Source organism: Pinus tabuliformis, chromosome 6, assembly GCF_031772625.1.
Source record: "Pinus tabuliformis cultivar Carrire ecotype Pingquan chromosome 6, CPIR1, whole genome shotgun sequence".
Classification (NCBI taxonomy): Eukaryota; Viridiplantae; Streptophyta; class Pinopsida; order Pinales; family Pinaceae; genus Pinus; species Pinus tabuliformis.
Genome location: NC_142292.1, coordinates 19,543,626 through 19,556,230, shown reverse-complemented (window position 1 = coordinate 19,556,230; position 12,605 = coordinate 19,543,626).

The window sequence follows — 12,605 nt, the reverse complement described above, 5'->3', positions numbered from 1 at the left end:
GACCTTGACAATTTGTCCATAATCAAAATAAATTCATGTCTCCATAAATACTTATCGGAATCGGATGATCTTTAGATCAATCCTACAGCGCTCGATGAGAGGAATCCAAGAAAAATATCAGAAGCCATAAATAAGGTGATCCACATGGAATTTGGCCCTAGTTGCCAATTTTAACACTCCCTCTCAACTTGGGAGAACTTCATCTGTAATCTGTCAGACTGTCGCTGCTATCCCTCCATCAAATGCACTGTCCTGTACAACTTCACCCCACTTTGCTCTGCTCTGCTCGAACTATGAAGAAGAAGAAATGATTGAGGATGTATCATACCATCCTCCACTGACCCGAAGACAATGTTAGAGTGTGAACCACTCTCACTGATCCCAGATTAGTATCATCGATCCCAGATCAATGAAGGTCATCCTAGCATTGCGAGTATGGTAGATACAGCGATGCATCCATCGATGGTACTACTATGGTCCCTATCCTCATTTCCCTGCTCATTGATCAGATGAGAGGTACTTCCCATGAGTCCTAAACTGCATGGGTAGGATGCCTCGACAAGAGACCTAATCATCCTGTCCACAGGAGAACGAATCATCCTGTCCAGTGGATGCCACAGATAACTAATTATCCTGGCCTACAGGAGAACTAATCATCTTGTTCCACAGTCGCCACGAAGAACGAATTATCCTGGCCCACAGGAGAACTAATCATCCTGTTCCACAGTCGCCACGGGGTGTCATAGAGGAAGGTTGAACCTTTACCCTGTACATAGTGCACCACCAGGGGATGGTGAGTCGCCCTGTGGTCACATGTCGCTCCAAGAAGTACCCCGTGCCCCCTTGGAGCTCCCAGAGCTCAATACATCATACTCGACCCTCATAAGAGGGTCTTTGAACGACACCAAGTCGTTCTCGGAAAGTCAGGAATTTGACCTTTCCTAGGGGCTTTGTTAAAATGTCGGCGACTTGTTCATCTGTACCAATATGTTGGAGCCTTATTGCTCCTCGCTGCACCATATCTCGAATATAGTGGTACCTGATATCAATATGCTTGGAGCGATCATGAAATACGAGATTCTTTGATAAACGGATCCCGCTCTGGTTGTCACACAGGATCACGGTGGTATCCAATGTAAATCCAAACAGCTCACTGAAGAGCTTTCGCAACCACACTGCCTCACAGGAGGCCATGCTAGTAGCAATGTACTCTGCCCCAGCGGTGCTCAAAGCCACCGACTTCTACTTCCTGCTCATCCAGGATATCAAGGCAGATCCCAAAGAGAAACAACACTCGAAAGTGCTATTTCGGTCCACCACACTGCTTGCCCAATTAGCATCAGTATACCCAAGTAGTCTCACATCTCCAGCAGTGTATCTCAACCCATGAGTGATTATGTTACGGAGATATCTCAACAGATTCTTGGCACCAATCCAATGTGAGTGGTGAGGCTCAACCATATGTTGACTCAATGTGTTGATTGCAAAGCATATATACTGACGGGAGTTCACCAAGAACATTAATGCTCTGACGAGTTGACGATACTCGGTAGCATTTCGTAAAACAGGTCTGACAACACTACCGCTTAACTTCTTGAAGTCAAGCTCGATCAAGGTAGTTACAGTTTTGCAGTCCACCATGCCGAATCTCTCCAATATCTTCACCACATATTTTCCTTGAGATAGGAAAATCTCCCCTGGTTTCTGCCAGATTTCTAGTCCTAGGAAATAGTGCATAAGTCCTAGGTCTTTCATCTCGAACTCAGAAGCCATCTCCCTCTTACATTCGTGAATGAGAGGGTTTGCACCTGTTAGAAAGAGGTCGTCAACATATAGCACCAGTATGAGAGGCATGTCATCTATAACCTTAAATTAAAGGTTAGGGTCGATTTCACTCCTAGTGAATCCCAGCTTCATCAAGTAGCTATCGATCCTCTCATACCATGCTCGGGGTGCTTGCTTTAGCCCATAGAGGGCCTTCTTCAACCTGCACACATGAGATTCTCGATCATAAATCTCAAATCCTTCGGGTTGCTCCACATAGACCTCCTCTTTGATCGAACCATGTAAGAACGCAGTCTTGACATCCATCTGATGTAGGTTCCATCCTTGCGAAGCAGTAAGGGCTATGATCGAGCGGATGGTGGTATATCGGGTAACAGATGCAAATATCTTGTCATAATCTATACCTTCCTTCTGGGAGAAGCCACGAGCGACAAAATGAGCCTTATACTTTTCCGCACTTCCATCAACTGCATGCTTTATCTTATAAAGCCATTTTGAAGTGACAACTGCTTTGTCCTGGGTTGGGGGACCACATCCCAAACATCGTTTTTCATAATGGACTCATCCTCGATCATAGAATCCTTCCGTACTTGATGCTTGATGGCATCTGTGAATGATGAAGGCTCATTTTGGATGATCGTGCTCATGATGGTCAGGTATCCCTGATACTTGTTCGGCTTCTTACTTTCACAGAAGGTTCCTCAGGGTGCAATGTGTCCTGCAGCATCATCAAGTGCCCCCCTAAGCCATGAAGGCCTCTTCCTAGAAGAGGAAGGCTCTTGCGGAGGAGGGTCAATAGGATCCATAGGTTCTTCCACATCGGGCATCGTCTCATCTTCATTTTCCTTCGGTTCCTCGATGTCAACTTCTTTAGATCCCCTTAAAGTAGGAAAATTGTCTACTTTGCTAAGAGCCATATCTTCGTCAAAGGTGACATCATGACTAATCTCGACTTCCCTTTGACCAGCTACATAGATTCTATAGCCCTTAGTATTTTCGCTATAGCCCACGAAGATTTCTTTCTTTCCAGAAGCACCCAATTTATTCCTTTTCTCTTTAGGCACATGAAAATATACAGGGCTTCCAAAAATTCTAAAATGAGATACGTCAGTCTCTTATCGGTGAACATTTTTTCGGGAGTCTTGGAACCCAATGCCTGATGAGGGCATTGGTTTTGTACATATATGGTAGTGTTTGCAGTTTCGGCCCATAGAAACTTTGGAAGTCTTTGATCATGGAGCATAGCACGGACAACTTCCACAATTGTATGATTTTTCCTTTTCGCCACACCATTCTTCTCACGAGTATATGGTGTAGTAGTCTCCCTCTTAATGCTAGCCTCTTTGCAAAAGTCATGAAACTCATTGGATTCATATTTAGTCCCATTATCAGTCCTTAAGGTCTTGATCTTCTTTTCAGTTTGATTCTTGATCAAGGCTTTGAAGTGTCGAAACCAGGAGAACACTTCATCCTTCTTTTTCAAGAAGTATATCGAAGTCTTGTGAGAATAATCATCTGTAAAAGTGAGGTAATATAAATAGCCTCCGAAGGAGTTCATAGGCATCATACCGGATATGTCTGAGTGAACTAATTGCAATATATCGGAGGTCTTGCTTTGGCTTGAGGGGAATGGTCCCCTTTTGAGCTTTCCTTCGGCACATCCTGGACATACACCTTCTTGCTCTAATCTAAACTCAAGCATCTCGGTCACCATTTTTCTTACATCGGGTAGAGCTTTATAATGAAGGTGAGCAAACCTCCGATGCCATAGTTTAGATTGAAGAGATGTGTCACGAGACATGACACCCAACAGACTTCCTTCGACCTGATATAATGAATCAACTTGAAACCCAAGAGTAAAAGCATCTTTAAAGTTTTTTTTCCATACACACGTACTTTGCCATCGCTGAAGGCCACCTTGTAGCCTTTGTCTTCCATTGCTGAAATGGACACTAGGTTCTTTTTGAGAGCAGGTAAATATAATACATCTTGTAAGTGGATGGTATTACCCTGATTCAATTGAAGAGTGACATTTCCTACGTCTTTCACGGGATATTTTGAATTATCTCCAAGAACAATTTCCAGGTTGGTTTCCTTCTCTATCAGAGTATATAGAGCTTCTTTGTAATCAGTGAAGTGCCTTGAGGCACCACTATCAATAAGCCAATTTCCCAGCGAGTTCGGGGGAGCAATAGTAGATAGAGTTGCTGGTAGATAATATTCATCTTGCTTATTGTTAACAGTGTTAGATTCATACCTGGAATTTCTTGTCTTCTTGAATGGTTGTCCTCTTCCTTGATTTCTGGCACTTCTTTTACCTCTGCCATTTGACCTGCCATTCCTTTGATTGCCTTGAGAGGGATTTTGATCATCGTCCCGGTGTGAGTCCCTTTTATCAGGGCACTCCCTTGCATAGTGACCTGTTTTATTGCAATTGTATCATTGTCCTTTTCTTCCACCCTTTGGTCCAACCTTTCCTTTGAATTTAGCCCTGGAATTGTTTCTTCTTTTAGTATGTGAAGAAAAGGCAGAGGGATGACCTTAAGTATGGGCATTTCTTGCTCTTCCATCCTCGTTTCTTCATGGATGCATCTGGCCATTAATTCCTCAAATCCAGGAATTATGTTATTGTTGAGAAGAGTAGTCCTGAATATATACCATTCAGATGGCAGTCCTCCAAGAGTTGTGAGTGTCATTTCCTTGTCAGGAATTACTTCCCCAATAGATAGGAGATCGTTCTTGATCTCGGCGATCCTTAAGAAATATGCTTGCATACTCTCATCTTTTCCCTTCTTAATTTCCCTCAGCTTATTTCTAAGAAACAAGACTTGATTTGCATCATTAACTTTAAGTAAACTCACCAGTCTATCGTAGATTTCCTTGGAGGTGTTCAGCTCGGAAAAATAGGCCACCAAGTGCTTGTTGATAGAGTCCTGGATGATCTTCCTTGCTTTGACTTCTCCCTTGGTCCATTTGTTCCTAGCAGCTGCGGATGCATTTGATGGAGGCTCAACAATTCAGCCTCTCACATGGTCCAACACTTCCTATTCTAATGTTAGATCGAGAGACATCTTCCATCCGTGATAGTCAAACTTCTCACAGAGTTTATCTTCAACAGGGAAGTGCGTTGAGGACCCCATGATTTCTTTAAGATAGCCTTGTCAACCTTCTCTTCGGTGGTTGCTCTTGCTCTTGCTCTTGCTTGGACTTTGTCTTCACCTCAGCTCTGATACCATGTTCACTTATGGTATGTTCTATGCTTAAAACAATTTACTTATTCTTCTTCTTATTACCCATAGATTAGCAATCACATATGCATTAAGTAAAGTGTAGATAGAACATTAAATGATCAACAGAAAACAAGCCAAGACAAGAGACACAAGATGTGGCGACTAGCGATGGACAAACCCCAATGCGGGGAAACCCTTTGATCAAATCTTCTTTTATCTTCAATAGTTCAGCAGAGAGAAATAGTACAAAATATGAATTTTGTAATTTTATATCAGCAGCAACAAACCCTAGATCAACAAAGTCAAACTTGGTCAAACTAGTTGAAATTGACCTCCAAAATGCTTGGTCAATTTTCGGTCAACTTGTCCTCGAACAGCCTGAAGAAACAATCCTTGAACAACCCCAAAAGTATAGTCAATTTGCAGATTTCTGAAGTCAACTTGCAGCCCTAAACTAGGGCAGTCAACACTGGTCAAACCAGAGGTCAGATCACCTCGGTTTTCGTGCCAAAAATTGTGGCCTGCCTAGGAGAGGCAACCACACCCAATCCGCACTTCTGGATGGTCAATGCTTGGTCAACGCTGGTCAAAGAGATGACCTGCTGCCCTAACGTCCTTTCTGCGTCTTCCTTACCCTAGGATGTCTTCCTTTCAGCCACACGTGTGTGAGAGAGAGAGAGAGGCTCCTTTTATGCGTAGGGGAGAGAGAGAGAGAAGATGAGTGAATGAATTGTCCAAATGAGGAGGAGGCTCCTTGTATTTATATGCAAACGTTGAGGGTGAATAGACGTGACTGTTGGACTTCTGAGCCTACATAAGTTTGCTGGCCGACCTTGATTGTCCATAATCAAAATAAATTCATATCTCCATAAATATTTATCGGAATCGGATGATCTTTAGATCAATCCTACACCTCTCGATGAGAGGATCTAGGAAAAATATCAGAAGCCATAAATAAGGTGATCCACATGGAGTTTGGCCCTAGTTGCCAATTTTAACAAAATGCAGCCCATGGCCAATTTTTCCCCATCCACCATCCTTAACACCTTAACAAGGGGCTCGGTAATTTCACAAGCTTTGTTGACCTTTTCCAAAAATAATTATCAAACACTTTTTTTTGGTGTCTTTGCCATCTTGTCTACGAGCCCATTGAGATTCAGTCCAATCATTAGAAGAAAACATTCTTTGTAGGTTTCTCTGTTGAGCATTGAGACATTGCAACACGAGGAAGTGAGTTGTTCTGTTGAGCATTGAGACATTGCAACATGAGGAAGTGAGTTGCAAATATTGTAATTGCAGGCCTAACAAGTTCTTTGCCCCTAGTGTTTTTCCTCATTAGGCTCAATACCCATGAGTGGTTGTAAATGTATTTTGTAATGCACTTGGCATGCTCTACGGTGTTTTTTACCCACTCCACTTTGCCTATGTCCTCAAGCATGAAGTCTATGCAATGTGCAACACATGGAGTCCAAAATATGGTCCTATATTTGGACTCAAGTATCTTTCCAGCAAGAAGATAGTTTGAGGGATTATCAGTGATGACCTGCACAACATTCTGCTCCCCCACTTCCTGAATAATGCCATCCAAAAGCTCAAATAGAAGGGTTGCATCCTTCACCTTATAATATGCATCAAATCTCAAAAACATGGTTCCTTGAGGGCAAGAAACAAGGAAATTAATGATAGTGCGGTTCTTTCCGTCGGTCCATCCATCTGACATGATGGAACAACCCATTTTGAGCCATGAATCTCTATACTCAGCCAAATACTCATCAATGGAAGAAATCTCTTTTTGCAAAGGAGCTCCCCTCAAGTCATGCATACTAGGGCCTTTGAAGCCCTTTCCTGTAGCTATAACAATGTCCCACATAGCTTGGTAATAAGGAGCAAGCAAAATTAAATGGGTTATCTGCATCATACCACCATCTAGCAATGTACATGTTGATCCAAAGTGGGTTGACGACTTGGCTTGGAAGAAGTGGGATTAGAAAAGGAAATGGTGGCATAGGATGAGAAATAACTCTAGATGTTTGTTCTCTTTGTTCCTTCTGATTGTTGGCCAAAAGTAGGAACATAGTGAAAGGGGTCATTGGTGGAAGGGGTAGAAGAGGAGACTTGAATCTCATAATCATCATACACACTCTCTTTCATGGCTTCTAATAATTCCCTCTTCCTTGCAATGTCATCTTGGGTGGCCTTCTCCCTAGACTTATTCTCAAAATTTTCAAACTTGGAAAGGTATTCTGCCCTAATAGGGCTTGCCTAACACTTCATTTGGTGCTTCACATGACTTTACTTGGCCTCTTATCGTAGCCAAGTGTTGTTTCAAGTTGAGAATACCCCCACCTCCAATAGGTTTATGGCAAAATTTGCATATCATTTTTCCATCAATCAAATCACAATGAGCCCATGCACTATCCTTGGCTTTTGGAGCCATGTTGGCTTGAAATAATTAAAATTTGCAAAGAAATCTGCCATTTAAAAAAAATTTGCAGCTAAGAAAAATGGAAAACCAAAGCTAAATTTAGGAAAACAAATGCACATGTAGCCTATAAAATTTGATAGCATAGAACTAGAGATTTGATAGCATAGAACACATAAAAAAATTTAATACATGGACAGCAGTGAAATAGAAGTGTGGGACAAATGAGAGGGGTAAGCTCCTTTTAAAGGCTTGGAGAGGGTGTTTTTGGTGGGGAACAACCCTTATTTTCCCTCCAAAACACCCTAGAACCTTCCTAAAGTGCATTGCGTGGATCCTTCGCGGCCTTGGCAGCTAACCTGCTGGTTTAGGACGAAACCTGTCGATTTGACCATAAACCGATTGGTTCCGTCTTAAACCAGTCTGTTAGCACCGAATTTTCTGATTTTTGGGCGAGGAGGTGGGTTGAACCCAGTTTTTCTGCCGGTTTAACCCGGTCAACTAATGAACCAACCGGTTTAACCGGTTTTCAGTTCAAGCCGACCGTTTTCTAAAACACTGATATATACAAGGAAGTTGACAATATTTGAGATCATCCATTTATCATCACAAGAAGTTTGATCGAGGAGGAGAAAAAATTCTATTGGGCCAATGAATTTCACAAGAAGAAACCAACTTGATTAAGGATTGTTTTAGGGTTACTACCTCTCACGTGCGAATAGTTAGGGCAACTATTGCAACAACAAGCTCAAAAAATTGCAGTCATCTTGGAACTCCAACTTGTGGAGTTCATGGGATGATGGTATGATGACATGAGAGATGAAGCAGATCAAGGGGTTGAAGATCTTTTCAATGAAGGAAGCTACTGAAAGAAGCCTAGATGACCTAAAGGTAAATGAGGTATGTATACTTGTATTTGATATTATGAAAGTCATGTCATATGGTTGCAGTTAATATGGATCACTATTTCCATCTTGGGAAATATGATCAAAAGAAGAAAGGATCTCCTGCTCTAAAAGATTGCAGAAAAGCATAAGTCATACTAGATGAAATCAACATAGTATGTTCTCATATGAATCACGAGGAAGCTGACTACAATTGAGGAACCCTGATTGGAAGTTCATGGGAATGAAGTGTGAAAAGAAAGGAAGAGATCGTAAAATTATGCAACAAAGGTAGAAGGCATTCAATATCTGAGACAAAGAAGAGTTGACTAGAATATCTCCTAGAAAGATATGAAGACTCTGATAGGAGTTGGAAAAAGATGGAGACCCTTGACAATGAATATCTTTGGGAAATGTGTCCACATGTATGCAGGATGCTGATACCTACATGAAGATTTCATGAAGAAAGTGTTGAAGAATCTAGGGCATTCAGAATTAAGGTGATTCTTCTTAGCATGATAACAAATTTGTGAAGTTCTTTTACAGGTCTTCTTAGCTTGATCTTCTTATTATTATGTGTGTAATTACTTCATCAAACTGCTACCAAAATAAAGAGACAATAACACAAGATATTTGGCTCTCTGCTAGGGCTAAAACCTCTCCCTCTTGGAGAGGAAAACCCGCACAAAAATTCTTCTTATAGAGATTCCAATTGACGAATACCAAGACCATGACCCTTGACACATTCTGCCACTCCAAGACCAAGCCATCAATCCTCTTCTCTGTCACTACTGAGATCATCATGATTGCTACACCATTGAAACTATTATTGCTGCATCACTGAGATCTTCATTGCTGCTTCTTCATCATGTCACTGAGATCTCTTGTCTTCATTGAGATCATGACCTTCAAGACCGGGATCATAACTGAGATAGGATCATGACTGTACGTGTGTCACTATGAGATCCTTTTCATCATCATCATGTTGAAACTGTGATGATCCTTGTCATTCCTTCTCATTATGATGAGACTGATCTTCCTTGTCACTGCTTCTTCTAATTATGCCGAGACTATGGTATTGCTCCTTCTCATTACACCGAGATTGTGATAGTCACTGAGATTAGGACCGTGTCTGCACTTTCACTGAGGCTAAGATCTCCTTGCACCAAGATCTACTGTAGTGATGCCTAGAGTGTATCATTGTAACCATTCTCACAATGATGCCTAAATTGTAATTGCTTATGGAATAAGTGCCTAGATAATGCACTACTCTTGTGAGAGCACCAAGATACATGTATATACATATGTTGAGGCTGCTAGGAGACCAAATACTCTTGACTGTAATGCCGAGACTGTACCTCTGTTTATTCACGTGAAGATTCCATCCGTGGAACTGATCTACTGTCTTCCTGTAATGCGAGGTCTCCTTCCTGCTCCTTCTATCCATCGAGACCTAGTCTGCCTACACCTTATACCCATCCGAGGTGCTCTCAGACCCTTAAAAACTTGCCCTAATGCGGATCTTCTCCTTCTATACATACGAAATCTCAGAGAGAAATGCAAGTTCTGTCCTGTCCATTTGCGGATACCCTAGACGGGTATTTATAGTGGTTTTTGCCTCCTATATTGAGCCGACTTGAATACATGAATCGACATGTCTATTGCCCAAGCCGACATGACATTTAATTATGTATTTAATTCATTTTTGGAGTTGACATGATGAATTCCTTGATGATTTGCTTGCAAACTTCTTGAGCTTGCTAATGGAGGATTGTTCTTGGTCTTGGAGGGCTGCTTTAGCTTGAATACATTTTACATAAGCTCATGAAGAGCTTCTTCATACATGACTTGACTCTTTGACATAATAATAAAATCCTAAAGACATCAAGAAGAAGTCTTTTGACCTATGACACTTCTTGCTCATGAAACCCATGTAGCAAGGCATACAAAAATACTTTATTCTCTTTTATTACGTCATTTACAAAGATTATGTCATTATGAAGACTGAACCTAGTTACACTTTCTTCAACAGAAAGGCCATCACAAAGGTAATTTTGATTTAAGTGTTCATTTCTTATTTTTGAACTAATATCTAGATGGGCTTATATAGAACTGCCAAAAGGAAGATCTGTGGATGACTTCCAAGAGGACCATATCAAGGGATGTAAGATCCTTCCGGAAAATATGGCATGAAAGCAGAATGACATGCAACAAAGCTAGAGAAAACTGATGGATCACTTTCTGATGATATGAGGACATGACTAACTCATGGATGAAAGTGATGGATGGTCTATGCCCTATGAAGAAGTCCCCGAAAGATGAAGACTCCATGACAAAAGAAATTTATGACATCAAAGAAGAGAGGAGTTCTTCAAGCAGCTGGTTGTTCCACATGAGGAGCTGTTGTAGGTCCCTAGTTAAGAGGGAGCCTGAAAAGAAGTTTCTTACTTGGAAGAAACTTGAAATTCCTAAGCCAAGAGGGAGCTTAGGTACATTCCTTTTTGGTAGGAATGAGTACATTCCTTTATTGGAATATGTCCTCCCTATTTGAGAGGGAGAGATAGACATGTCATTCTAGTCTTCACTTGGGAAGATAGAATGGAGGATTGGGTAATCATTTGGCATCCAATACTCTTTGAGGATGAGATAGGGCATCCAATAGAAGAGTAGTCGTGGAGGACCGATATTCTTTGAGGGCTGGGGAGTCCAAGATAAGAATAGTCCTCATGGAACACACCCTGAGTACCTAAGTAGGGGATGTTCCGAGAGAGACAATGATGAGAGTGTCTATAAATCATTGGTCTCACCAACATTGAGCTCAGATCTTGTGGAGATATGGAGCTGTTAGTCAAGGCCTTGCTATGTAACAATGTTGGTTGATATGATGTTATACAAATGAGTTACCAATCCAAATTCTTCTTATGAGAAATTCTTCAGATTGAGAAAGTCCAAGTACCATTATGAATACCTCCCTAGTTAAGAGGGAGTGTTGAAAAGTGTAACTAGGTTTGGTCTTCATAATGACATGTAATTATGATTTTATGTAATGAGACGTAAAGAAGAAAATAAAATTATTGTATTGCTTGCTTCATGGGTTTCATGAGCAAGAGATTTTGTTTTTGAGTCAAGACTCCCATTGAGAGTCTTTAGGAATTATTTGTCATCTAGTCATAAAATGATCGAGTCATTGTCATGTAATGAAGTCATGTGACACTCTGTAAAAAGTCAATCTTGTCTATGTAAAGTATCCTCCAAGACCTTGTCGCTTATCCTCTTCAAGTCGGCCTACAACGATGGAAGAACATGCTAGAAGAAGTTGGCCTAACCTCTAGTGATCATGTCAGCTGAAAGGAAATAAGATGAGGTGTATATAAAGCCTAACTCGGCCTCACTTGAAAGCAAGCAACTTGACAAGAAGAAGTGCGAAGAAGAGGTCAAGTAGAAGTGCGAAGAAGAGGTGAAGAAGTAGTGCGAAGAAGGGGCTATAAAGGAAAGTGCGAAGAAAGGATTCTTCTGGGCATAGAAGGAGGACTTTTTTGGGCATAGCGAAGAAGGTTTCTTCTGGGGTCAACGAAGGAGAGTTTCTTTTGGGCAAGCGAAGGAGAGGTTTCTTTTGGGGCAGCGAAGGAAGGATTCTTCTGGGATACTTGTTCTGGGTAACCGAGATAGAGATCTAGAGACCGAGATTCTCTAGAGGAAGCCAGTGAGATCATAGAGACCGAGTTTCTCTAAAGGAAGTCGAGAAGAAGCAATGTGAAGGATAGAGATCGAGTTTCTCTAGAAGGAGCTGAGGAGAGCAGTTCGAGATTAAGAAGAAAGTCAAGAAAGGAAAGAGGCAGAGCATCAAGGTTAGTGACAAGGTTCTTGGGAGGATACTAGAGTCAAGGGTCTTTGTCATGGTCTTGGTACTCATCAATTGAAGAGCGATTTTCGGGAGCGCGCTCCCGCCCGGAGCGCGATTCGGGAGCGGGTTCGGGGGGGGGGGCGCTCCCCCGCAACATAGGCTGGAATATTCCACCTTTTGCTTCTAATAGAACTTGCGGGAATATTCCACCTTTTGCTCCTAATAGAACTCGTAAGAAAAATTGAAATTAATGATATAGCTATCAGTTCAGCCCCAACAAGCACCAAGTGGCAAGCCAGTCTCTGGATGTAATTTTCCAAGTTTGTTGAGAGGGCGATATATTATGCAATATAGGGTTTTACATTAGGTGGACTTCCCAAGTGACGGGGAGGAGAATAGGTGCCTACTAAGCATAGTGTTATATTTGAGCCCCAAGCTTC